The sequence below is a fragment of the Symphalangus syndactylus genome, chromosome 4 (genome assembly GCF_028878055.3).
Source record: "Symphalangus syndactylus isolate Jambi chromosome 4, NHGRI_mSymSyn1-v2.1_pri, whole genome shotgun sequence".
Taxonomy (NCBI): Eukaryota; Metazoa; Chordata; class Mammalia; order Primates; family Hylobatidae; genus Symphalangus; species Symphalangus syndactylus.
The window spans coordinates 72365172-72391261 of record NC_072426.2 but is presented as its reverse complement, the minus strand read 5'-3'; the positions used below and the strand labels follow the sequence as shown (position 1 = coordinate 72391261).

Below are 26090 nucleotides of genomic sequence, written 5' to 3'. Positions count from 1 at the left end.
TTCATTGAGATACACAATGTCTTTGAGTGAGCATTCCAAAAAACCGAATGTCTCCTTCTGGCATGAATTGTTCTTTCTGCAGCATTCCAAGCTGACACAGCCACATTTCTTCCGTTATATGTTCTATTACCCATGAGACTGCAGGAGAGTCCCACCTAAAAGCATTAATGTTGCTACATTACCATAAAAGTCTGCCCTGCGAGTATTACTTAAAAAACAAACAAATGGGCCACATTAGAACACATTGATAGCAGCCTCCCCTCTTGGATTGAAGAAAACATCCACTTAACACTCTGGTTGCTGGAGGTTCATTCCTGCAAAGAGGATATCAACTTCCAAGTTAAAGCCTTTCTACAGTGTAGAGAGACATCTATCACCTTTTTTGCTTTTTTTTGTTTTTATTTTTTCCCTAAGGTATTTAAAATATGCGCAATATCTTAAATCTAAAGCTATCTTTGAAATTAAGGAGGAGAAATATTTAAACATTTATGCATTCAGTTCATGATTCAGAGATTTATTTATAAAACTGTTGATTTTGGGACACCCAACTCTTGCATTTAAACTGCCGAAGTGAGTCATGTTTGTGGGAGGTAATTACTACCAGAAAGTACAACTAACTTGTAAGCTTCTCTTTAAAATGTCCACTCACAATCTACAATTACTCCAAATAGCAGGCTTACCAGGACTTTTGCTCTGTTTAATGGCGGTGTATATTTATTATGAGTGCATTAGGCAATAGCCAAACATACTTTTCTCGCATAGGGGTTCTTGTAGGAGAAATGAGTCCCTTTATTAGTATCAGCGTAGATTTCTGAGGATGTAGGATTGAAAGGATATAAACTCAAAGTATCCCTTCCATTATAGGAAACAGCCTGGAGAACAGCTGGTTCGAGAGTAATAATAGAGTCCAATTGTCAGAAAATGTATACCTATGAATTTGTGCATCGTTAAAGAGCATACCTAACCCACTGAAATTCTAGCAGGCACTTCCCTCTTTAACACCTCCATGCCTCTCTGAGGCTGACTTTGTGTCCTCCTGGGAGGCTCTCTGAGTCTTCATTTTGTGATTGACGAAGTCCACGCCTAACTGACTAGAAGCTGAGTGGGCAGCTTCTTGTGGGCCATAATGTCAGAGTCTCTGAGAACATCCTGCAGTTCATGGCTCTTTCTGCACTGATCAGTGCCTAAAATTTCACAGATAAGATGTCCGGAGGTGGCTTACACCTGTAATCCAGCACTTTGGCAGGCTGAAGCAGGAGGATCACTTGAGGCTAGGAGTTCAAGACCAGCCTGGGCAACACCATAGGGAGACCTCAGTCTCTACAAAAAAAAAAAAAATTAAATTAGGAACAAAGATATCTAGAGAGCTGGTGTTGTAGAAAGGAGAAAGAGTAGTAGGAGGGAATTTGGTGTTTGAGTCAAAAGTAAATAAGAGACTGCTGCAGCAGGGGTTGGGGAAATCACCAGAAAAGAAAGGCTGGAATTTCCAGAGACAAACTCTGGCTACCTGATGTTTTTGCCCTGCCTTATCCTTAACCTACCTTTGATTTAACCTTGCTCAAAGCAACTCCGCTGGGATACCAAGGCCACCCAGTCTTCCCTAAAGCTCCCTTGACTCCTGCAACAAACACATACTCTTCTTTGGTGGGCTTGAGACTTAACCAGCTAAATAACCATGCCTGTTTACACTGCCTATGATCCAACAGCCTTATTGGACTGTCCACGTTCATTCATTCATACTGTTTCACTCATCATTTATTCAATACTATTGACCAAGTGTCCTCTATGTGTCAATTGTTGTGCCAGGCCAGGCATGGTGGTTCACGCCTGTAATCCCAGCACTTTGGGAGGCCAAGGTGGATCACCTGAGGCCAAGAGTTCAAGACTAGCTTGGCCAACATGGCAAAACCCCATTTCTACTAAAAATACAAAAAAAAAAATTAGCTGGGTATGGTGGCAGGTTCCTTTAATCCCAGCTACTTGGGAGGCTGAGGCAGGAGAATAGCTTGAACCTGGGAGGCGGAGGTTGCAGTGAGCCGAGATCGCACCATTGCACTCCAGCCTAGGCAACAAGAGTGAAACTCTGTCTCAAAAAAAAAAAAAAAAAATTGTTGTGTCAGGTGCCGGAACATAACCCAATCCCTGTCTTTGAGGAGCATATTGACTGGTTGGAAAGACAGACCTCAAGAATGGCAATTTCCGAACTGCATGACGATTGTTACATAAGAGTGAGTGGTGTTATGGAGACACATCAGAAAGGCACCATACCTGAGCCTGGGGAGCAGAAAGCACTTCCCATGAGTGCCCATGTTTCAGCGAAGACCTGAAAGAAAAGAGAGGATAGGCAGGGGACTTAAGGGGAAAACAAAGGTAAAGAGACCAGGTGTAATATTCTGTGCAGGAGGAAAGGAAGAGGCCAAAGCCTGTGAAAAACGTGAATGTGCAGTTCAGGGACGTGTGATTAGTCCAAATTGGATGGAGCCGACTTTAGATCAATAATAGAGTGATGATAGAGGAGGCTGGACAGGGAGACCAGAATGTGAAGGGCCTTGTGTGCCACACTAAGGAGTTTGAATGTCAATGGGACCTATTGAAGGACACATCCTGTGTGCTTCATTTTCCTTCCAGGTACTACTGAGGCCTGACCCTGCTAAGCCTCCCAGATCAGATGAGACTCGCTGCGTTCAGGGTGGTATGGCTGCAGACCCCATGTAGGGTGTTTCTATTGGAGCAGCCATCCATCAGATTCTTTATATACTTGCATCTAAGCTTGCAGGCTTAATCTTGAACAAGTTTGTACACCCCCAAACATTTGGCCGGCTTTCCTCTCCTAGCTTTCCTCAATTGACCTCGGTCGTGGCCAGAACTACACACTCTTTGAGTCCTCTGACTTGTGGCATTGCCTAATTTGTTCCACCTCTCTCAGCCACACACTCCACACTCCTCAGCTTTACGATCCATCTGGACCCACAGTTTACCTGTAACCCTTCTAGTTAACATATTTCATGGAAGTCTCTCTCTTGCTCAATTTTAACTCAAATTCACGTCTGGAACATATAAAAATGTTACCATTCACTCAATAAATATTTAAGGAATTAGTACTACATGTTAGGAAGTGTTCCAGGCAATACAGTAATGACCAAAAAAGATTAAGTTCCTACCCTCATGGAGTTGACATTTTAGAGGAAGAAAATAGACAAACAATATATCAGATGGCAATATATTGTTTTTTAACATTGTTATTTAAAAATTGGTATGAAATAATGATGGTTATAAAGAAAACTTAAGTTAGGACTGCTGGAGTGTCCTAACTGGAGTGTGTTATTTTATATAAGATTTATATATATATATGTATACACAAATATATATACATATACCCATAGACAAACACAAATAGAATTAATACATGCTTCTATAAATATGTACCAACAAATTTTTAGTGACTTCAGGTTTCAACAATTAAAAATGTCATATAACTAGTTTGAAGTTAGAGATAAGTGATGTTATTGTCACTTATAAATTTCAGGTCTCAAGAATCTTTCTGATTTTTTGTTTATCAAATTCAATGTGTAATTATATTTTTAGCCTTGTAGTGTAATATAGTACACAGGATTTTTCAGTAATCTTATAGTGTTTCCTTGGTTTGAAATACAAATGTGACACATTGTATTTCTGAATTAGCATTTTTCGTTAAGAAAATATAAACATTTCATTACATTTTATTTTAATTTTCCTTTTAGAATGATGGCAAAACATTATTGGTACAACCTTGTGGGCAAGAGTAGGGATTTTGATAGAGTGATGTAAGTTCTACAATATGTGCCTAATACGAGTGACAGCAAAGGGGGATGGAGGAGCAATATATGATAAAATAAAAGCAGAGAATTTCCAGAATTGTAAGATAGCAGGAGTACTCTGATTAAAAGCACACTAGTAGCAAGCAGGATAAATAAAAATAAATGTACAACATCGTAAAATTGAAGAACAACAACAAAAAAGAGGCAAATATTAAAAGCTATCAGAACTAAAGAACAGATTCCATGCAAAGGAACACTCAATAGATGGACAGTGGACTTAAGATGTAAGAAGACAGTGATTATCTTCCTGGGCTGAGAGAAATTAACTTTCAATCGAGGATTTTATACCAAGCAAAACTATTAAAATGCATAAAATTAGGACATTTTTATAATCACAAAGACTTAGAGAAGTAACCAATCATAAACTGTCATTACAGGATATTCTTTTAAAAATGAACGTAAAGAGCTTCTGCATGGCAAAAGGAACAGTCAGCAGCGTAAACATACAACCCACAGAGTGGGAGAAAATCTTCACAATCTATACATCCAACAAAGGACTAACGCCCAGAATCTATAAGGAACTCAAACAAATTAGCAAGAAAATAACAAACAATCCCATCAAAAAGTGGGCTAAGGACATTAATAGACAATTCTCAAAAGAAGATGTACAAATGGCCAACAAACATACGAAGAAATGTTCAACATCACTGATGATCAGGGAAATGCAAATCACAACCACAATGCAATAACACCTTACTCCAGCAAGAATGCTATCATAATAATAAAAAAATAGATGTTGGCGAGGATGCGGTGAAAAGAGAACACTTCTGCACTGCTGATGGGAATGTAACTAGTACAAACATTATGGAAAACAGTGTGGAGATTCCCTAAGAACTAAAAGTAGAACCGCCATTTGATGCAGCAGGAAAAAATATGCCTGGAAACTTAAATAACACAGGTTAAAGAGGGAAATCACAATAGAAATTACATGTAGCATTAAACAGTAATGAATGTACTACATAGCAAATGGCTAAAGTTATAGTAGTCAGAGGTGAATTTATAGCACAAAATGACATTTTTAGGAAATAAGATATATTGGCCCGGCACAGTAGATCACGCCTGTAGTCTCAGCACTTTGGGAGGCCAAGGTGGGCAGATCACGAGGTCAAGGAGTTTGAGACCATCCTGGCCAACATGGTGAAACCCCATCTCTACTAAAAATACAATTAGCCAGGCGCGGTGGCATGCACTTGTAATCCCAGCTACTCTGGAGGCTGAGGCAGGAGACTCGCCTGAACCCGGGAGTGCGGAGGTTGCAGTGAGCCCAGATCGCACCACTGCATTCCAGCCTGGGTGACAGAGCAAGACTCCGTCTTGGTGGGAGGGAAGAAAAGAAGATATGTTAAAATAAATTAGCAATTGGATTAAAAAGTTAGAAAAAGAAAAGCAAAATAAACACAAGAAATGTAGAAGAAAAGAAATAATAAAGAATAGAAATTAATTAAACAAAGGAGCAATAGAGAGGATAAATAAAACCAAAAGCTTTTTATGTGAAAAAAACAACAAGAGAACAATCAAGAAAAAATACAAAAGGCACAAATGTATAATATTAGCATCTAAATAGGGGACTTTCCTATGGATCTATGTGTTTTTTAAAAATACATTTTATTGTGTATATTTGAGATTTGCGACAGGATATTGTAGGATACATATAGTCAAGTGGTTACTATAGTGAAGCAGATTAACATACTTGTCATCTCACATAGCTACTAAAATCTACTTAACAAAAATCCTAATACAATTTTATTAACTGTAGTGCTCATGTTGCACATTAAATCTCTAGACTTGTCCGTCCTACATATTTGCTATTTTATATCCTTTGACCTACATCTCCTCACTTCCTCTCCCCACCCCACCATGGGAACCACTATTTTTCCAGATAGAGATTTTTTTTAAACCACAAAATACTACTAGTAACAAATTTAAAATTTTAGATGAAATAATTTCTTTAAAAATAAATTACAAAAATTAATCGAATGAAAAATTTGACAATATGAATAGTCTAATCGCTGTTAAAGAAGTGAAGTCAGTAACCAAAACTCTTCCCCACCAAAAAGCCACTGGGTACTGATGATTTTACAGCTGGGTGTTATATCTTCAAAGTATGGATAGTCTCTAACTTATGTACATTATTTCAGGGAGCTGGAAAAGAGGAAAAGCCACAGAGCTCATTTTCAAACCTAGTGTAATCTTGAGATCAGAAAAAAATATAAGAGAAGAAAACTATAGATTCATTTCATTTATCAGCAGAGAGATAAAACATTCTAATTCAAATGGTAGCAAACCAAAATCAGCAGTGTTTATGTTCCAGTTGGGTTCATATCAGGAATGGAAGGGTGGTTTCAAGAAGAGATTCCAAAATCTTTTGATATGGTATACCATATTTAGACGTTAAGAAAAGCCTTATAATTATCTCAGTAACTCCAGAAAAAGCATTTGACGAAAAATTAATATTCATCATAATTAAAAAAAATTAAACTAGGAATAGAAGTGAATTTTATTTACCTAATATTCAAAATCTATGTAATCCTGCCTATTGATGAGAATTTAGAAGCATTACCATTAAAGTCAGAGACAAGATAAAGATATTTTATGTCACCACTTCTATTCAGTAATGTACTAAAGGTTATAGTCGATCCAGTAAGACAAATAAAAACATAAGGGTACGGGTGGAGCCAAGATGGCCGAATAGGAACAGCTCCGGTCTCCAGCTCCCAGCCCCAGCGACACAGAAGACGGGTGATTTCTGCATTTCTGCTTGAGGTACCGGTTTCATCTCACTAGGGAGTGCCTAACAGTGGGTTCAGGACAGTCGGTGAAGCGCACTGTGCGCGAGCCGAAGCAGGGCGAGGCATTGCCTCACTCGGGAAGCGCAAGGGGTCAGGGAGTTCCCTTTCCTAGTCAAAGAAAGGGAAAACAGACGGCACCTGGAATATCGGGTCAGTCCCGTCCTAATACTGCGCTTTTCCAACGGGCCTGGAAAACGGCACACTAGGAGATTGTGTCCCGCACCTGGCTCGGAGGGTCCTATGCCCACAGAGTCTTGCTGATTGCTAGCACAGCAGTCTGAGATCACGCTGCAAGGCGGCAACGAGGCTGGGGGAGGGGCGCCCGCCATTGCCCAGGCTTGCTTAGGTAAACAAAGCAGCCAGGAAGCTCGAACTGGGTGGAGCCCACCACAGCTCAAGGAGGCCCGCCTGCCTCTGTAGGCTCCACCTCTGGGGGCAGGGCACAGACAACCAAAAACTCAGCGAGAACCTCCACAGCCTTAAATGTCCCTGTCTGACTGACAGCTTTGAAGAGAGTAGTGGTTCTCCCAGCACGCAGCTGGAGATCTGAGAACGGACAGACTGCCTCCTAAAGTGGGTCCCTCACCCCTGAGCCGCCTAACTGGGAGGCACCCCCCCAGTGGGACAGACTGACACCTCATTCAACCGGGTACTCCTCTGAGACAAAACTTTCAGAGGAACTATCAGACAGCTGAATTTGTGGTCTCACGAAAATCCGCTGTTCTGCAGCCACCGGTGCTGACACCCAGCCAAACAGGGTCTGGAGTGGACCTCTAGTAAACTCCAACAGACCTGCAGCTGAGGGTCTTGTCTGGTAGAAGGAAAATTAACAAACAGAAAGGACATCCACACCAAAAACCCATCTGTACATCACCATCATCAAAGACAAAAAGTAGACAAAACCACAAAGATGGGGAAAAAACAGACCAAAAAAACTGGAAACTCTAAAAAACAGAGCACCTCTCCTCCTCCAAAGGAACGCAGTTCCTCACCAGCAACGGAACAAAGCTGGATGGAGGATGACTTTGATGAGTTGGGAGAAGAAGGCTTCAGACGATCAAACTACTCTGAGCTACGAGAGGAAATTCAAAACAATAGCAAAGAAGTTAAAAACTTTGAAAAAAAATTAGAAGAATGGATAACTAGAATAACCAATGGAGAGAAGGGCTTAAAGGAGATGATGGAGCTGAAAGCCAAGTTTCGAGAACTACGCGAAGAATGCAGAAGCCTCAGTAGCAGATGCGATCAACTGGAAGAAAGGGTATCGCTGATAGAAGATGAAATGAATGAAATGAAGAGAGAAGGGAAGTTTAGAGAAAAAAGAATAAAAAGAAATGAACAAAGCCTCCAAGAAATTAGGGACTATGTGAAAAGACCAAACCTACGTCTGATTGGTGTACCTGAAAATGATGGGGAGAATGGAACCAAGTTGGAAAACACTCTGCAAGATATTATCCAGGAGAACTTCCCCAATCTAGCAAGGCAGGCCAGCATTCAGATTCAGGAAATACAGAGAACGCCACAAAGATACTCCTCGAGAAGGGCAACTCCAAGACACATAATTGTCAGATTCACCAAAGTGGAAATGAAGGAAAAAATGTTAAGGGCAGCCAGAGAGAAAGGTCGGGTTACCCACAAAGGGAAGCCCATCAGACTAACAGCTGATCTCTCAGCAGAAACTCTACAAGCCAGAAGAGAGTGGGGGCCGATATTCAACATTCTTAAAGAAAAGAATTTTCAACCCAGAATCTCCTATCCCGCCAAACTAAGCTTCATAAGTCAAGGAGAAATAAAATACTTTACAGACAAGCAAACGCTGAGTGATTTTGTCACCACCAGGCCTGCCCTAAAAGAGCTCCTGAAGGAAGCACTAAACATGGAAAGGAACAACCGGTACTAGCCCCTGCAAAAACATGCCAAATTGTAAAGACCATCGAGGCTAGGAAGAAACTATAGCAACTAAGGAGCAAAATAACCAACTAACATCATAATGACAGGATCAGATTCACACATAACAATATTCACGTTAAATGTAAATGGGCTAAATGCTCCAATCAAAAGACACAGACTGGCAAACTGGATAAGGAGTCAGGACCCATCAGTGTGCTGTATTCAGGAAACCCATCTCACGTGCAGAGACACACATAGACTCAAAATAAAGGGAAGGAGGAAGATCTATCAAGCAACTGGAAAACAAAAAAAGGCAGGGGTTGCAATCCTAGTCTCTGATAAAATAGACTTTAAACCAACAAAGATCAAAAGAGACAAAGAAGGCCATTACATAATGGTAAAGGGATCAATTCAACAAGAAGAGCTAACTATCCTAAATATATATGCACCCAACACAGGAGCACCCAGATTCATAAAGCAAGTCCTCAGTGACCTACAAAGGGACTTAAACTCCCACACAATAATAATGGGAGATTTTAACACCCCACTGTCAGCATTAGACAGATCAACGAGACAGAAAGTTAACAAGGATATCCAGGAATTGAACTCAGCTCTACATAAAGTGGACCTAATAGACATCTACAGAACTCTGCACCCCAAATCAACAGAATATACATTTTTTTCAGCACCACACCACACCTATTCCAAAATTGACCACATAGTTGGAAGTAAAGCTCTTCTCAGCAAATGTAAAAGAACAGAGATTATAACAAACTGTCTCTCAGACCACAGTGCAATCAAACTAGAACTCAGGATTAAGAAACTCAGTCAAAACCGCTCAACTACATGGAAACTGAACAACCTGCTCCTGAATGACTATTGGGTACATAATGAAATGAAGGCAGAAATAAAGATGTTCTTTGAAACCAACGAGAACAGAGACACAACATACCAGAATCTCTGGGACACGTTCAAAGCAGTGTGTAGAGGGAAATTTATAGCACTAAATGCCCACAAGAGAAAGCAGGAAAGATCCAAAATTGACACCCTAACATCACAATTAAAAGAACTAGAAAAACAAGAGCAAACACATTCAAAAGCTAGCAGAAAGCTAGAAATAACTAAAATCAGAGCAGAACTGAAGGAAATAGAGACACAAAAAACCCTTCAAAAAATTAATGAATCCAGGAGCTGGTTTTTTGAAAAGATCAACAAAATTGATGGACCGCTAGCAAGACTAATAAAGAAGAAAAGAGAGAAGAATCAAATAGATGCAATAAAAAACGAAAAAGGGGATATCACCACCGATCCCACAGAAATACAATCTACCATCAGAGAATACTACAAACACCTCTATGCAAATAAACTAGAAAATCTGGAAGAAATGGATAAATTCCTCGACAAATACACCCTCCCAAGACTAAACCAGGAAGAAGTTGAATCTCTGAATAGACCAATAACAGGTTCTGAAATTGTGGCAATAATCAATAGCTTACCAACCAAAAAGAGTCCAGGACCTGATGGATTCACAGCTGAATTCTACCAGAGGTACAAGGAGGAACTGGTACCATTCCTTCTGAAACTATTCCAATCGATAGAAAAAGAGGGAATCCTCCCTAACACATTTTACGAAGCCAGCATCGTCCTGATACCAAAACCTGGCAGAGACATAACCAAAAAAGAGAATTTCAGACCAATATCCTTGATGAACATTGATGCAAAAATCCTCAATAAAATACTGGCAAACCGAATCCAGCAGCACATCAAAAAGCTTATCCACCATGATCAAGTGGGCTTCATCCCTGGGATGCAAGGCTGGTTCAACATACGCAAATCAATAAATGTAATCCAGCATATAAACAGAACCAAAGACAAAAACCACATGATTATCTCAATAGATGCAGAAAAGGCCTTTGACAAAATTCAACAACCCTTCATGCTAAAAACTCTCAATAAATTAGGTATTGATGGGACGTATCTCAAAATAATAAGAGCTATCTACAACAAACCCACAGCCAATATCATACTGAATGGGCAAAAACTGGAAGCATTCCCTCTGAAAACTGGCACAAGACAGGGATGCCCTCTCTCACCGCTACTATTCAACATAGTGCTGGAAGTTCTGGCCAGAGCAATCAGGCAGGAGAAGGAAATAAAGGGTATTCAATTAGGAAAAGAGGAAGTCAAATTGTCCCTGTTTGCAGATGACATGATTGTATATCTAGAAAACCCCATTGTCTCAGCCCAAAATCTCCTTAAGCTGATTAGCAACTTCAGCAAAGTCTCAGGATACAAAATTAATGTACAAAAATCACAAGCATTCTTGTACACCAATAACAGACAAACAGAGAGCCAAATCATGAGTGAACTCCCATTCACAATTGCTTCAAAGAGAATAAAATACCTAGGAATCCAACTTACAAGGGATGTGAAGGACCTCTTCAAGGAGAACTACAAACCACTGCTCAATGAAATAAAAGAGGATACAAACAAATGGAAGAACATTCCATGCTCATGGGTTGGAAGAATCAATATCGTGAAAATGGCCATACTGCCCAAGGTCATTTATAGATTCAATGCCATCCCCATCAAGCTACCAATGACTTTCTTCACAGAATTGGAAAAAACTACTTTAAAGTTCATATGGAACCAAAAAAGAGCCCGCATCGCCAAGTCAATCCTAAGCCAAAAGAACAAAGCTGGAGGCATCACGCTACCTGACTTTAAACTCTACTACAAGGCTACAGTAACCAAAACAGCATGGTACTGGTACCACAACAGAGACATAGATCAATGGAACAGAACAGAGCCCTCAGAAATGATGCCGCATAGCTACAACTATCTGATCTTTGACAAACCTGACAAAAACAAGAAATGGGGAAAGGATTCCCTATTTAATAAATGGTGCTGGGAAAACTGGCTAGCCATATGTAGAAAGCTGCAACTGGATCCCTTCCTTACACCTTATACAAAAATTAATTCAAGATGGATTAAAGACTTATATGTTAGACCTAAAACCATTAAAATCCTACAAGAAAACCTAGGCAATACCATTCAGGACATAGGCGTGGGCAAGGACTTCATGTCTAAAACACCAAAAGCAATGGCAACAAAAGCCAAAATCGACAAATGGGATCTCATTAAACTAAAGAGCTTCTGCACAGCAAAAGAAACTATCATCAGAGTGAACAGGCAACCTACACAATGGGAGAAAATTTTTGCCACCTACTCATCTGACAAAGGGCTAATATCCAGAATCTACAATGAACTCAAACAAATTTACAAGAAAAAAACAAACAACCCCATCAAAAAGTGGGCAGAGGACATGAACAGACACTTCTCAAAAGAAGACATTTATGCAGCCAAAAAACACATGAAGAAATGCTCCTCATCACTGGCCATCAGAGAAATGCAAATCAAAACCACAGTGAGATACCATCTCACACCAGTTAGAATGGCCATCATTAAAAAATCAGGAAACAACAGGTGCTGGAGAGGATGTGGAGAAATAGGAACACTTTTACACTGTTGGTGGGACTGTAAACTAGTTCAACCATTGTGGAAGTCAGTGTGGCGATTCCTCAGGGATCTCGAACTAGAAATACCATTTGACCCAGCCATCCCATTACTGGGTATATACCCAAAGGACTATAAATCATGCTGCTATAAAGACACATGCACACGTATGTTTATTGCGGCACTATTCACAATAGCAAAGAGTTGGAACCAACCCAAATGTCCAACAACGATAGACTGGATTAAGAAAATGTGGCACATATACACCATGGAATACTATGCAGCCATAAAAAATGATGAGTTCGCGTCCTTTGTAGGGACATGGATGAAACTGGAAAACATCACTCTCAGTAAACTATCGCAAGGACAAAAAACCAAACACCGCATGTTCTCACTCATAGGTGGGAATTGAACAATGAGAACTCACGGACACAGGAAGGGGAACATCACGCTCCGGGGACTGTTGTGGGGTGGGGGGAGGGGGGAGGGACAGCATTAGGAGATACACCTAATGCTAAATGACGAATTAATGGGTGCAGGAAATCAACATGGCACATGGATACATATGTAACAAACCTGCACATTGTGCACATGTACCCTAAAACCCTAAAGTATAATTAAAAAAAAAAAAAAAAAAAAAAAAAAAAAAAAACATAAGGGTATAGAATTGGAAAGAAATATGAAGCATATTTACATACACATAAAATCTAAGAGGTATTATTTCTAATGATTAACCAATATATGATTCTAAAAGTAGAGAGTTGATCTAGATTTTTGGATACAAAGCGTAGCATAATCAATGACACTCTAGTAACCAGAAAAGCAATACAAAAAACATACTTTTCACAATCACAACAAAGACTATAATTTACCTAAGAAGAAATCTAATAAAGATGTATAAGATAATGAAAAAATATATAGCATTATTGAAGTAAAGGAAGTCCTAAATAAATGGAGAAGTCCCGAGTAAAAACCATGGTTTTGGATGGGAAGATTCACTATAATAAAGATGGCAGTTCTCTCCAAATTTATTTATAAATCCAATGCAATTCCATCAGAGTTTTATATTTAACTTGACAAGTGTCCCTAATATTTAAATGGTAGAGAAAAGGACAACAATAGCCAAAAAAAAAAAAAAAAAAAAATGAAGACAAACAAGGTGAGAAAGAGACAAATAACTTGTAAAATTATAGTGATTACTACAATGTGATTTTGGCACAGAGACAGACAAGATGACAAGTGGAATAGAATATAGAGCTCAGTCCCATGCATACAGAGAAATGTAATATGTCAAGAGCTACATTACAAATCAGTGGGGTAATAAAATGGTGGTGGAGCAATTAGTTGTCCATATGGAAAAAGATGAAATTTAATTCTTACCTCATTCCCCAGACCGAATTAAAAACTAAATGTGTAGAGCAGCATTTTAAAAATTTAGATAATAGCATACGAGAATATCTTTAAGACCTGAGGGTGGAGAGAGAGTTCTTGAACAATATACTAAGCAATTAAGAAAAAAAACTGATAAATTTAGCTCCATTAAAATATAAAACTTCTTTACAAAAAAGATACTATAAATAATGTTAAGATAAAACATAGACCAAAAGGAGGTATTTACAATGCATATGGCTGACAAAGGATTAGTTGCCAGCGTATATAATGATTGCCTGCAAATTAAAAAGAGAGAGAGAGAAATCACTCAATAAAAAATAGAGTTATATTAGATAGCAGTCTATAGAAGAGGATTGCCTAATGACCAATGAACATACAAAACATTGTTAAAGTTTTTCTAGTAAACAGAGAAATGCAAAATAAAAGTAAGTTGCCACTTCACATCATAAGATGAAAAAAATTACTTAAAGCCTGATGATACCAAATGGTGGCTTGGATGTGAAGCAAGGTGAACTCTCAAATATTTCTGTTGGGAATGTTAATTTGTACAAAATATTTGGAGAATAATTTGACAATATCTACTAGAGATGAAACTCTGCATACCCTGTGCACCAGCTTTCCAGCCCTAAACAAAAATCCTTCACAGAGGAACATTTGAAGATTGCTGTGCAAGGACACTTTTATACGAATGTTCATTGTAGCAGTGCTAGAAATGGCAAAAATCAGGAAACCACTTAAATGTCCATCAGTAGGAGAATAGATAAACAAATTTTGATACAAGCAAGTAAAAAACTCCAAAAAACAAATACCATTTAAATGAATGAACTGGAGCCACATGTATCAACATGGATTAATTTCATAAATATAACATAGAAGGAAAAATTTCATAAAACATAATATAGAAAATCACAATATGTAAAATATGTCATTTATTTATATAAAGTTTGTAATCCTTCAAAACAATGCTATACATTATTATGGAGATTTCTAAATATGTAGAAAAGTAAAAAAATTTACATGATAAAGATAAACACCAAATTACTGACAGCAACTATCACTGGGGATGGAGAGAGGTGAATAAGATCCAGGAAGGGTATCTAGGGGGCTTCAACTTTATCTGTAATATTTAATTTTTTAAAAGACAAACCTGGGACAAATATGGTAATATCACAAATTTTGATAAAGCATTGGGTACAATGTGTTTTCTATATTAATTTTGTACTTTCCCATGTCCATTCATTCAAAATGAGTATCTAGTATATCCCAAACTACTAGCACCAAAGATAGAGCACTGAACTACAAATAGAGCACTGAAAAATAGACAAAAGTCTTCAGCTACATGGAGCTTATATTCTAGTGGGTATTTTTAAAACTTCACATTTTTTGAAAAGGGAAAAAACAATAAAAGAAAGACAAATAAGTGGACACAAGGAAATAATTCAGTTCCACAATAAAGAGACTTTAGCATCGTCAATAATGGATAGAATCAGACAGAAGATAAAGTAAAGAAATAGAGGATTTGAACAACACAATAAAGCAAAATGTTATGACAGACATATACAGAACACTCTACTCAATAATCACAGAATACACATTCTTCTCAAGTGCACACGGGACATTCTCCAGGACAAACCATAGGTTAGTTAGGTCACAAATTAAGTATTAACAGATGTTTAAAAGATGATATCATACGAAGTATTTTTTATGACCGAAACAGGATGAAGATAGAAATCAATTAGAGAAAGAAAACCGGAAAATTCACCAATTTGTGAAAATTAATACACTATTAAACAACCAATGGATCAAAGAAGAAATCACAAGAAAAAAAAGAAAATACTTAGAGACAAATGAAAACAAAACACAACATTCCAAAACATATGGGATACAGGGAAGGCAGTGCTATGGGAGAAATTTATAACTATAAGTGCTTACATTAAAAAGCAAGAATGATCCCAAATAAACAACCTAACTTTGCAACTTAAGTAACTAGAAGAAAAAGAACAAATTAAACCCAGAGCTATCAGAAGGAATAAAATAATAAATATTAGAGCAGAGATAAATGAATAGAAAATAGTAATAATAAGTAAATAGAAAAATAATAGAGAAAATCAATGAAACCAAAACATGATTAAGAAGATCAACAAAATTGACAAACCTTTAGCTAGGCTAAGAAAAAAAGAGAAAGCAGACTCAATTTGCTCAAATCAGAAAGAAAATAGGAACATTATTACTGATTCTGTGAAAATAAAAAAGATTATAAGAGAATTCTATGAGCAATATATGCCAACAAATTAGACAACCTAGATAAAATTCCTAGATAAAAACCTAGATAAAAAAACCTAGAAACACAAAACTTACCAAGACTGTATCACAGAGACTTAGACAATCAAAAAACACTTATGGTTAGTAAGGAAATTGAATCAGTAATCCGAATCTCTCAACAAAGAAATGTCCTTGACTTGATGGCTTCACTGGTGAATTCTACCAAACATTTAAAGAACTAATACCAATCCTTCTCAAACTCTTCCAGAAAATTGAAGAGGAGAAAACACTTCATAACTCATTCTGGCACCAGCATTACCCTGACACCAATGACAGGAAAAGGCACTACAAGAAAACAAAACTACAGAACAATACCCCTTATGAACATTGTTGCAAAAATCCTCAAAAAGATATTAGCAAATTGAATTTGGCAGCATATTAAAAGGATTATATATCATAACTATGTGGGATTTATTCCTGGAATGCTAGGATGGCTCTACATATAAAAAATCAATCATTTTAATATACCATATTAACAAAAAGAAGGAGGAAAACATGGATATTTTAATTAAAACAGAATAAGCATTTGACAAGATTATACACAATTATATGATGAAAACACCCAAGAAACAAAAAATAGAAGAAAACTACCTCAACATAACGAAGACCATATATGAAAACCCCACTGAAAACATCATACTCAGTGGTGAAAGACTGAAAGCTGTTTCTCTAATATCAAAGACAAGACAAGGATGCCCACTTTTTCCACTTTTATTCAATAATTCAATATAGTACTGGAAGCCACAGCCAAAACAATTAGGGAAGAAAAAATATCAAAAGCATCTAAATTGGGAAGAAAGAAGTAAAATTACCTCTGTTGCAGGTAATATGCTCTTATATGTAGAAAACTCTAAAGATTCCACACCACAAAAAAAAAACCCTGTTAGAACTAATAAAGGAATTCTGCAAAGCAGCGGAATACAAAGTAGGATACAAAGTTAACATACAAACATAAATTTCATCTTTATACACTAAAAATGAACAATCTGAAAGGGAAGTTTTTGAAAACAATTCCATTTATTTATTTATTTTTTAAAATCCAAATAAAATTTGTTGTTTATCTTTTTTTAATTATACTTTAAGTTTTAGGGTACATGTGCACAACATGCACGTTAGTTACATATGTATACATGTGCCATGTTGGTGTGCTGCACCCAGTAACTCATCATTTAACATTAGGTATATCTCCAAATGCTATCCCTCCCCCCTCCCCTCACCCCACAACAGGCCCCGGTGTGTGATGTTCCCCTTCTTGTGTCCATGTGTTCTCATTTTTCCATTCCCACCTATGAATGAGAACATGCGGTGTTTGGTTTTTTGTCCTTGTGATAGTTTGCTGAGAATGATGGTTTCCAGATTCATCCATGTCCCTACAAAGGACATGAACTCATCATTTTTTATGGCTGCATAGTATTCCATGGTGTATATGTGCCACATTTTCTTAATCCAGTCTATCATTGTTGGACATTTGGGTTGGTTCCAAGTCTTTGCTATTGTGAATAGTGCCACAATGAACATACATGGGCATGCATCTTTATAGCAGCATGATTTATAATCCTTTGGGTATATACCCAGTAATGGGATGGCTGGGTCAAATGGTATTTCTAGTTCTAGATCCCTGAGGAGTCACCACATTGAATTCCACAATGGTTGAACTAGTTTACAGTCCCACCAACAGTGTAAAAGTGTTCCTAGAATTGGAAAAAACTATTTTAAAGTTCATATGGAACCAAAAAAGAGCCTGCATTGCCAAGTCAATCCTAAGCCAAAAGAACAAAGCTGGAGGCATCATGCTACCTGACTTCAAACTATACTACAAGGCTACAGTAACCAAAACAGCATGGTACTGGTACCAAAACAGAGATATAGACCAATGGAACAGAACAGAGCCCTCAGAAATAATGCCACATAACTACAACCATCTGATCTTTGACAAACCTGACAAAAACAAGAAATGGGGAAAGGATTCCCTATTTAATAAATAGTGCTGGGAAAACTGGCTAGCCATATGTAGAAAGCTGAAACTGGATCCCTTCCTTACACCTTATACAAAAATTAATTCAAGATGGATTAAAGACTTCAATGTTAGACCTAAAACCATAAAATCCCTAGAAGAAAACCTAGGCAATACCATTCAGGACATAGGCATTGGCAAGGACTTCATGTCTAAAACACCAAAAGCAATGGCAACAAAGGCCAAAATTGACAAATGGGATCTAATTAAACTAAAGAGCTTCTGCACAGCAAAAGAAACTACCATCAGAGTGAAGAGGCAACCTACAGAATGGGAGAAAATTTTTGCAATCTACTCATCTGACAAAGGGCTAATATCCAGAATCTACAAAGAACTCCAACAAATTTACAAGAAAAAAACAACCCCATCAAAAAGTGGGCAAAGGATATGAACAGACCCTTCTCAAAAGAAGACATTTATGCAGCCAAAAGACACATGAAAAAATGCTTATCATCACTGGCCATCAGAGAAATGAAAATCAAAACCACAATGAGATACCATCTCACACCATTTAGAATGGCAATCATTAAAAAGTCAGGAAACACTTCCATTTATAATAGCATGAAAAACAATAAAATACTTAGAGATTAACTTAACAAAGGAAATGAAAGACTTGTATGATGAAGACTGCAAAATATTGCCAAAAAAAGTTTAAAAAGACATAAATAAATGGAACACATTCCATGTTCATGGATAAGAAGAAAATTTTATTAAACTGTCAATATTATCCAAAGCCATCTAGAGATTCATGCAATCCTTATAAAAATTCCAATGATCATTTTGTCTGCAATAGAAAATCCATCCTAAAATTCATGTGGAATCTCAAGGGACCCCAAATAGCCAAAACAATCTTAAAAAAGAAAAAAAATCCCTGGAGGATTCACACTTCCTGATTTCAAAACTTAGTACAAAGCTATAGCAATCAAAATAGCATGATACTGGCCTGAAAACAGACACATAGACCAATTAAACATAACAGAGAGCCCAGAAATAACCTCTTGCTTATATGGTCAAATGATTTCAATAAGGTTGTCAAGACCATTCAGCAGAGAAAGAAGAATTTTTTCAACAAATTTTTGAAAACTGGATATGCATATGCAAAGGAATGAAGTTAGACCCTTATCTACCTTATACAAAAATTAAATCAAAATGGATCAAAGACTTAAAGCTAAGAGATAAATCTGTGAGACTCTTAGAAGAAAACATTGGGTAAAACTCCACAGTCTTGGATTTGGCAAGAATTTCTTGCATGTGACATCAAAGGCAAGGCAATAAAATGAAAACCAACTGGACTTCATAAAAACTAAAAACTTTTGTGCATCAAAGGACACTATCAACAGAGTGACAAGGCAACACAGGCAATTGGAGAAAATATTTTCAAATCATATATCTGAAAAGAGATTAATATTCAGAACATACAAAGAACTTCTGAAACCCAATCTAAAAAATAACCTGATTCCAAAAGGGCAAAAGACTTACTTACATAGACATTATTCCCATGAAGATATGCAAGTGATCAATAAGCACATGAAAAGATGCTCAACATACTCATCATTAGGGAAATGCAAATCAAAACCACAATGAGGTGACACCTCACACTCATTTAGATGACATCTATTAAAAATAGGCTTAATGCCTGGATGATTAAATAATCTGCACAACAAACCCCCATGACACAAGTTTACCTGTGTAATAAACCTGCACTCGTATCCCTGAACTTAAAAGTATAAAAACCCCAAAAATATCAAGTGTTGGTAAGGATTTGGAGAAACTGGAACCCTGTGCACTGTTGATGAGAATGCAAAATACTATAGTCACTGTAAAAAAAAGTGATTGTTTCTAAAAAAAATGAAAATAGAATTACCTTATGATTCAGAAATTCCACCTGTTAGTATATACCCCAAAGAACTGAAGGCAAGGTCTCCATTAAAACGTGGGCAAAGGGCATGAACAGACACTTTTCAAAAGATGGCATACATGTGGTCAACACACATAAGAAAAAAAGCTCAACATCATTGATCATTAGAGAAATGCAAATCAAAACCACAATGATATATCATCTCACACCTGTCAGAATGGCTATTACTAAAAAGGCAAAAAAATAACAGATACTGGTGAGGTTGTGGAGAAAAAAGAATGCTTACACACTGTTGGTGGGAGTGCGAATTAGTTCAGCCATTGTTGAAAACAGTGTGGTGATTCCTCAAAGACCTGAAAGAAGAAATACCATTTGACCCAGCAATCCCATTACTGGGTATATACACAAAGGAATATAAGTCATTCTATCACAAAGACACATGCATGTGTATGTTCATTGCAGCATTATTCACAATAGCAAAGACATAGAATAAACCTAAATGCCCATCAATTGTAGAATGGATAAATAAAATATGGTATATATACACCATGGAATACCATGCAGACATAAAAAAGAATGAGATAATGTCCTTTGCAGGAACATGGATGGAGCTGAAGGCTATTATCCTTAGCAGACTAATACAGTAACATAAAACCAAATACTGCATGTTTTCACTTACAAGTGGGAGTTAAATGATGAGAACACATGGACACATAGAGAGAAACAACAGCACTGGGACCTATCTGAGAATGGAGGGTGGAGGGTGGGAGGAGGGAGAGGATCTGTACAAATAGCTAATGGGTACTAGGCTTAATACCCGGGTGATGAAATAATCTGTACAACAAACCCCATGACACAAGTTCACCTATATAACCTGCATATGTACCCCTAAACTTAAAAGATTTTTTAAAAAAGAAACCAGGGTCTCAAAGAAATATTTGTATATGCATTTTCATTGCAGCATTATTTGCAATAGCTAAAACATGGAAACAAACCACATGTCCAACAACGAATGAATGAATAAGCAAAATATGGTATATACGTATGTACAGTGGAATATCACAGAACCTTAAAAAGTTAGAAAGCTCTAACACATGCTACAACACAGGTACATTTTGAGGTTATTACACTATGTGAAATAAGGCAGTCACAAAAAAGACAAATACTGCATGATTCTACTTATATGAGGTATCTACAGTAGTCAAAATTATAAACACAGAAAGAAGAATAGTGGTTGTCAGGGGCTAGCAGGAGGAAGGAATGAGGAGTTATTGTGTAACAGGTACAGAGTTTCACTGGACTCCTACCTATCACTATATGCAAAAATTAACTCAAGATGGATTAAAGACTTAAATTTAAGACCTAAAACTATAAAAATACTAGAAGAAAACCTAGGAAATATCCTTCTGGGCATCAGCCTTTGCAAGAATTAATGATTAAGTCCTCAAAAGCAATTGCAATAAAAACAAAATTTGACAAATGGGACGAAATTAAACTAAAGAGCTTCTGAACAGCAAAATAAACTATCAACAGAGTAAATGGACAACCTACAGAATGGGAGAAAATATTTGCAAACTACACATCCAACAAAGGTCTAATATCCAGAAATGATAAGGAACTTAAACAATTAAGCAAAAAATAAAACCCCATTAAAAAGTGGGCAAAGCACATGAATGGACACTTCTCAAAAGACACACAAGCAGCCAACAAACACAAAAAAATGCTCAACGTCACTAATCATCAGAAATATGAAATCAAAACTACAATAAAATACCATTTCACAACAGCAATCCCATTACTGGGTATATACGTAAAGGAAAATAAATTGTTCTACCAAAAGGGCAAATGCACTCCTGTGTTTATCGAGGCACTATTCACAATAGCAAAGGCAAGAAATCAACCTATGTTGATTCAATAAAGAAAATTTACATAAATTGACATATTTACATAAAGTTACATATACATCATGGGATACTACACAGCCATAAAAAGGAATGAAATCATATCCTTTCCAGCAACGTGGATGTAGCCAGGGGCCATTATCCTAAGCAAATTAAAACACAAACAGAAAACCAAATACCACATGTTCTCACTTATAAGTGGGAGCTGAATATTGGGTGCACATGGACATAAAGGTGGGAATGATAGATATTGGTCACTACAGGAAAGAGGAGGAAGGAGAGAGGCAAGGGAGGCCAAACTACTTATTGGGTACTGTGCTCATTACCTGGGTGATGGGTTTAGTCCTACCCCAAACCTCATCATTATGAAATATACCCTTGTAACAATCCTGCACATGAACTCCCTGAATCTAAAATACAAATTGAAATTTTAAATAAATAATAGGTATAGAGTTTCAGTTTTGCAAGATGCAAAGAGTTTGGGAGGTAGACGGTAGTGATGATTGCCACCAAGTACAACATGGATGTACTTCATACCACTAAACTGTGCACTAGAAAATGGTTATGATGGCAAATTTTTTATGTGTATTTTGCCACAATAAAGTAAATATTTTCTTTCTTTCTTTTTTTTGAGACGGAGTCTCGTTCTGTTGCCCAGGCTGGAGTGCAGTGGCGCAATTTCGGCTCACTGCAAGCTCTGCCTCCTGGGTTCACGCCATTCTCCTACCTCAGCCTCCTGAGTAGCCAGGACTACAGTCACTCGCCACCACGCCTGGCTAATTTTTTTGTATTTTTAGTAAAGATGGGGTTTCACTGTGTTTGCCAGGATGGTCTCGATCTCCTGACCTCGAGATCCTCCTGCCTTGGCCTCCCAAAGCGCTGGGATTACAGGCGTGAGCCACCGCGCCCGGCCTAAAGTGAATATTTTCAAAAGAGTAAAGGTACAAGGAGGGGCCAAGGGAGTTTAGAGTATTTGCAAGAGAGTAGTTGGAGTAATGGACCATGGAATCCAACCTGGATAGGAGGGAAGTAGAAAGTGGGGAGATGAGTGGGTGGAAGTACCACTGAAATTGCAGAAGAGAGAGTGCCATGTGGTTCTTGAGCAGGCACGCTGGAAGAACAACAACAAAAAACTGGTTGTAGAGGTTTGAACTGGTGAGGGTTTTGAAGTGGAGCATTATTATCCACTTGATGGGATACTATGAATGCTTTTCCATTTCAAAAGAAATATTCCATTGCATGCATTTTAATAATGTATTCCATTTTATAGATGTAACATAATTTAACCAATCTCTTCCTATAATTATTTTAAATCATAGTGACAAAATACTGTTAGTCTTATTTAAACTAATAAATTTATGATCCTTTCAGAAATCCTCACCAAGAAGTCTCTGACTTTCTTGAGACTGGTGGGAAAAAACCCCTGGGATTCCAGAAAAACTCAAGACCAAAGCTACTGACTGGTGCCCTCTCTAAGGAGAAACACAACTGTAATTTTCCTTGAGGTGGACAGCATGGAATTCCTCTGCACACTCAGTCATGTGGGGAGAGAGATCGTGTAACTGCACTTGCCCCTGAATGTATATGAATTTCTTAGTTAATGCAACAAAATTTACTGAGCAGCTTCCACGTAAAAAGAACTCTATCTGGAACTGGAAATGTAAAAATGCTCTCAAATATAGTAGGCATAATTATATGAGTACATAAATTATTATAATAGAAAGTAAATGCAGAGGCAGATTTTCCATGAAGCAAATGAAACTCGAGCATCGGTGCCCCTCACTTACATGGGCCCTTTCCAACACTCTGGGAGAGACCCTATACATATACTTATGTGGTCATATATTCTGGTAAAATTTGAAAAAGTGAAAAATTTTAAAAAATCTTCAATTAAACTACTGTCTCTTTTTCCTCTGACTTTCCCTACTGTTAGAATGGCCAAGGACATTTTTCAGGTCCAAAAGAGGCAAAGTATTGAAGACACATTCAGTTGAGTTTATTGAAATACATGTCTGGGGCTCACAGATATTTTGCTGCCAAACAAAAAGTTATTGCACCCAGCACAGGAAGTAGGTGAATGCTGGAGGAGACATAAGGTTTGAAGTGCATGGAGCCAGGAGCTAGTCTATGGAAGAATGCTTCTAATCAGACATATAAAACTGAACAGTGGATTTTGTTCCCATCAGTGCCTGGTCAAAACAATTCTCTGAAAAAAACCCCAGAATTCTCTGACTTCAGGAATACTTTCAATAACACAGCATAAGCAGTTCCAATTATACATGCACTATCCGTTTGTTTTCTTTTTGTTGGTAATTACACAAAATAATAGAATGTGTGGATTTCTAGGGCACAAACCTGTAGCAGTATTTCAAAGAATAAGTGCATCTGTGTGTGAAGTTGTATGTTTTATTCATTCCAATTATCGACAGTAAAAAATTATGACCATTATGGAAGACTGAACTATCTTTCCATGTCCTGTACAGAAAATATTACAGTTAAGTAACTGTGGTAGGTAGTTGACTAATACAAATGTTATTTGTTTAGATTGTGGAATGTCTGTTGTATCTGTTAACTTTTTCAAAATTTGACTTCGTTGTAATTTCTTTGTTGTTGTCATTGTTGTTGTTGTTGTTGTTTAGAAACAGAGTCTCACTCTGTCGCCCAGGCTAAACTGCAGTGGTGTAATCACAACTCACTTCAGCCTTGAACTCCTGGGCTCAAGTGATCCTCCCACCTCAGCCTCCTTACAAGCTAGAACTACAGATACTTTTCAAATTCTAAATAAATATTCATTTGCATGCCTAATTTTGTATTAATCACTTTCAATTATTTTCCCTAAAGAGGTCCCCCCAAATTGTTTAAGCTTCAAGCCCCACATAACTTGGATTTACCCCAGTACGAAGTAATGACTGTGATACAAGAGAAATGTAATAGGGCTTTTGGGAGTTCTGAGAAGGAAGAAATTATTAGTTACAGAGATGATCAGGGAAAGGTTTATCTAAGTTATGATTGAGTGGAAGAACTTGAATTCAGAGATATGGCAAATGATGCTCTCAATGAAAAATGGAATTCTTCATAACATTTTAATAATTTCTGTCCCTGAATCTACTCACTCAAATACTCTATTATTGACACATTCTCATCTCTACATGCATATTTCTTTCTGTTCTCATAGCTAAAAACCTTTTCTGCTGAAGTTTTGTGGCCATGGGTTCAAGCAACAAATTAGTGCAAACCTGCTGGGTGTTCAAGGAAGAGAATTTCCCAGTATGGATTCTGGGTAGGGGTTCAAACCAGGAGAAATGTGACAATTCTGTCATGTAATCCAGAACCTATTACATTAATTATGTGGCAACAAAACAAACTTTCTTCTCTGCTCTTCAATTATCGTGTAATTAGTGAGCAAGAGTCAGAGAAAGTCCTATTTTTAAGTTCTATGCTGCACTCACCTTCATTCACTCGTGAGAAAGAAACAGTCATAATATTCAGAAGCCAAGCATGGTTTCTCCTATGGAGCAATATTGTCAAGGTACCCTTACACCATATCTATAACTTGTTTGGAGAGAGAGAGAGAGAGAGAGACAGAGAGAGAGAGAAAGAATGGTGTGTGTGTGTGTGTGAGAGAGAGAGAGAGGACAGCAACAGGGACTGACCATGTTCTGTGAAGGGTGGAGGTCCCTGAAGGAAGTGCCTGGTGCTCTGTGTCTGCAGTCATTTCCTTCCCCATCTGGGACCACTTATTCCACTGGCAGACTCAGCCTTCCCCAGGTCTGGTGACTCAGCCTTCCCCAGGTCTGGTGGGCAGATCAAAGGGCCCTTGACATTGGATGACTCAGCACCCAGTGAGCTTACTATGACCCAAGCTCACATCAGCTGGGAGAAGACAGTATCAGGGACACAGAGGGTCAGCCCTTGGGATCTGAGAAGCAAGTCTGAGACAGGTGGAAAGAGCTGAGTAGTTGCTGAGTCATGGAAGGAAGAACTGAGAATAATAACTCCTAGAGATGGGAATGGGGGAGCAATGACTTCTGACAATGACTTTCTCCGTGCAGGGGGCTGATGCTACAGGCCCTGCTGAAATGCAGCAGTGCTCTTGTCATCTGACCAGTTCTTCCCTAACCTCAGATAGAGTGACCGGCTTCTGCTTTGTGCTTATGACTAATGTCCCGGTTTCCATTCACTCCAGCCTTGGCTTTCCAGGTCCCTCCAGATTGGGGGCTGAGCTCTAGATTTCTTAAGCCATGTTGCCTATGGCTAGGGTGTCCAGTATCAGCACTTCCCAGCCAGGATTGCTGTATGTCATCCTGCCAAGGCTGTCATTCGGGCCCTCTGCCAATCTCCCTAGGCATCCTCCTGTAAGACTTCTGATGGGCATTTGGAATACACACACTTACCAACCCTCCCCAGGTGTGAAAGCCCATGGAAAGACTGGCATATTTGCTCCTTAATGCAATCTCCTCTTTACAACTAATCCTCCAAGACAGGTTTCACAGATAAGTAAACAGAGACTGAGAAGTTGTTCCTTGTGTAGGTCACATGAATGCCTGTCTT

The 26090-nt window shown here is 37.9% G+C and overlaps 1 long non-coding RNA gene across 1 annotated transcript in view; it reads right to left on the bottom strand.

Annotated features, from left to right (window-relative positions):
• Positions 1 to 759: 759 nt before the first annotated feature.
• LOC134736356 (uncharacterized) overlaps positions 760 to 26090 on the bottom strand; it is an 80606-nt gene continuing 55275 nt past the window's right edge. The window contains exons 2-3 of the long non-coding RNA XR_010120317.1: positions 2269 to 2323; positions 760 to 1320 (exon numbers count right to left, since the gene is read on the bottom strand). This is a non-coding gene — a long non-coding RNA (uncharacterized lncRNA). The remainder of the gene's footprint in view (positions 1321 to 2268; positions 2324 to 26090) is intronic.